The sequence below is a fragment of the Neodiprion pinetum genome, unplaced genomic scaffold (assembly GCF_021155775.2).
Source record: "Neodiprion pinetum isolate iyNeoPine1 unplaced genomic scaffold, iyNeoPine1.2 ptg000120l, whole genome shotgun sequence".
NCBI lineage: Eukaryota > Metazoa > Arthropoda > Insecta > Hymenoptera > Diprionidae > Neodiprion > Neodiprion pinetum.
In genome coordinates this window covers 5,001-7,500 of record NW_027184583.1, presented here as the reverse complement: position 1 = coordinate 7,500, position 2,500 = coordinate 5,001, and the positions used below count along the sequence as shown (strand labels likewise).

At 61.4% G+C, this 2,500-nt stretch overlaps 1 non-coding gene across 1 annotated transcript in view; it reads right to left on the bottom strand.

The window, feature by feature from the left end:
• LOC124224245 (small subunit ribosomal RNA) overlaps positions 1–237 on the bottom strand; it is a 1,913-nt gene extending 1,676 nt beyond the window's left edge. Inside the window, exon 1 of the ribosomal RNA XR_006884573.1 lies at positions 1–237. This exon is cut by the window's left edge and continues 1,676 nt beyond it. This is a non-coding gene — a ribosomal RNA (small subunit ribosomal RNA).
• Positions 238–2,500: the final 2,263 nt, after the last annotated feature.

Here is a 2,500-nt window from a genome sequence, read left to right as displayed (position 1 = left end):
CGCCGCCGATTGGTTTTGATCTAATAAAAGCATTCCTTCCATCTCTGGTCGGAACTCTGTTTGCATGTATTAGCTCTAGAATTACCACAGTTATCCAAGTAAATGTGTGTACGATCTAAGAAACCATAACTGATTTAATGAGCCATTCGCGGTTTCACCTTAATTTGGCTTGCACTGAGACATGCATGGCTTAATCTTTGAGACAAGCATATGACTACTGGCAGGATCAACCAGGGAGCTTCGATACAAAATCTCGGCTCGGACGTGCGCCACCCATCGCCGACCGGGTCTCGTAGCCCGGTCGGCCGCGCGTCTACTGTAAGTTTCGGGACTGCACGCAGGCAGCCCCGGATCCGTGTGCCGCCACCTTCGACACTCGGCTTATAAGCGTTCGAACGATCTCCCGTACCCGTCGGCTAGATTGAAAGCGTCTGGGATACGTTGTTATAACATCTCTGGTCTTTGAGTGTACGCTCGGAAAGAAGCGAGTTGACGCGTGCGTTGGAGCGTTCGGCCTTCCGTGTTTCACGGAGAGCCGAACTTCTTGGTACCGCGTCAAGGGCCATTCGGTCTGAGACACCGACCCGCGGTAATGCAGTGACGATAGATGAAACAACGCGAGTCGCGTAGTTTCTTTGGTACGAGGCACGGAACGGTCCGCGAACGCCCGCTCCTGGTCTACGCCGAAGTACGTATCGTGCTCGAGCACGTACCGGTACGGCGTAGCAGGCGGACGACGGGAGACCGGCCCGACCGACTCGCTCCTCTTACTAGTAGGAGCCTGGCCGCTAGGACGTCGGCGCCGGTACGGTGGTAGCACGGTCGGCTTACGGGGCGAAACCTCCGCGGGCTATCGAAAAAATTTCGAACTCCGGGAACTTTGTCGAAATTAACCGAGGCTCATATGACGATGTTCCGACAGGCTCCCGGCCCGGATCGACTCCGGGACGCCGCGCATCGCCTTTCGGTCGACTCGGACCGAAATTTTTACAAGTCCCGTCTGTCCGGATCGACTCCGGGACGCCGCGCGTCGCCTTTCGCTCGACTCGTACCGCAGCTTCGACGAGTCCCGTCGGCCCGTATCGACTCCGGCACGCCGCGCATCGCCTTTCTGTCGACTCGGACCGTAATTTTTACAAGTCCCGTCGGCCCGGATCGAATCCGGGACGCCGCGCATCGCCTTTCTGTCGACTCGGACCGAAAGTTTCGCAAGTCGACGTCGGCCCGGATCGACTCCGGGACGCCGCGCGTCGCCTTTCGCTCGACTCGGACCGGAATTTTCACAAGTCCCGTCTGTCCGGATCGACTCCGGGACGCCGCGCGTCGCCTTTCGCTCGACTCGGACCGGAATTTTCACAAGTCCCGTCGGCCCGGATCGAATCCGGGACGCCGCGCATCGCCTTTCTGTCGACTCGGACCGAAAGTTTCACAAGTCGACGTCGGCCCGGATCGACTCCGGGACGCCGCGCGTCGCCTTTCGCTCGACTCGGACCGAAATTTTCACAAGTCCCGTCTGTCCGGATCGACTCCGGGACGCCGCGCGTCGCCTTTCGCTCGACTCGTACCGCAGCTTCAACGAGTCCCGTCGGCCCGTATCGACTCCGGGACGCCGCGCATCGCCTCTCGGTCGACTCGGACCGAAAGTTTTACAAGTCCCGTCTGTCCGGATCGACTCCGGGACGCCGCGCATCGCCTTTCTGTCGACTCGGACCGAAACTTCGTCGAGTCCCGTCGGCCCGTATCGACTCCGGCACGCCGCGCATCGCCTTTCGCTCGACTCGTACCGCAGCTTCGACGAGTCCCGTCGGCCCGTATCGACTCCGGGACGCCGCGCATCGCCTCTCGGTCGACTCGGACCGAAAGTTTTACAAGTCCCGTCTGTCCGGAACGACTCCGGGACGCCGCGCGTCGCCTTTCGCTCGACTCGTACCGCAGCTTCGACGAGTCCCGTCGGCCCGTATCGACTCCGGGACGCCGCGCATCGCCTCTCGGTCGACTCGGACCCAAAGTTTTACAAGTCCCGTCTGTCCGGATCGACTCCGGTACGCCGCGCGTCGCCTTTCGCTCGACCCGGACCGAAATTTTCACAAGTCCGGTCGGCCCGTATCGACTCCGGGACGCCGCGCATCGCCTCTCGGTCGACTCGGACCGAAATTTTCACAAGTCCCGTCGGCCCGGATCGACTCCGGTACGCCGCGCGTCGCCTTTCGCTCGACTCGGACCGAAATTTTCACAAATCCGGTCGGCCCGGATCGACTCCGGTACGCCGCGCGTCGCCTTTCGCTCGACTCGGACCGTAATTTTTACAAGTCCCGTCTGTCCGGATCGACCCCGGGACGCCGCGCGTCGCCTTTCGCTCGACTCGTACCGCAGCTTCAACGAGTCCCGTCGGCCCGGATCGACTCCGGGAGGCCGCGCATCGCCCTCCGCTTGACTCGGAACGAAACTTCACTGAGTCCCGTCGGCCCGTATCGACTCCGGTACGCCGCGCGTCGCCTTT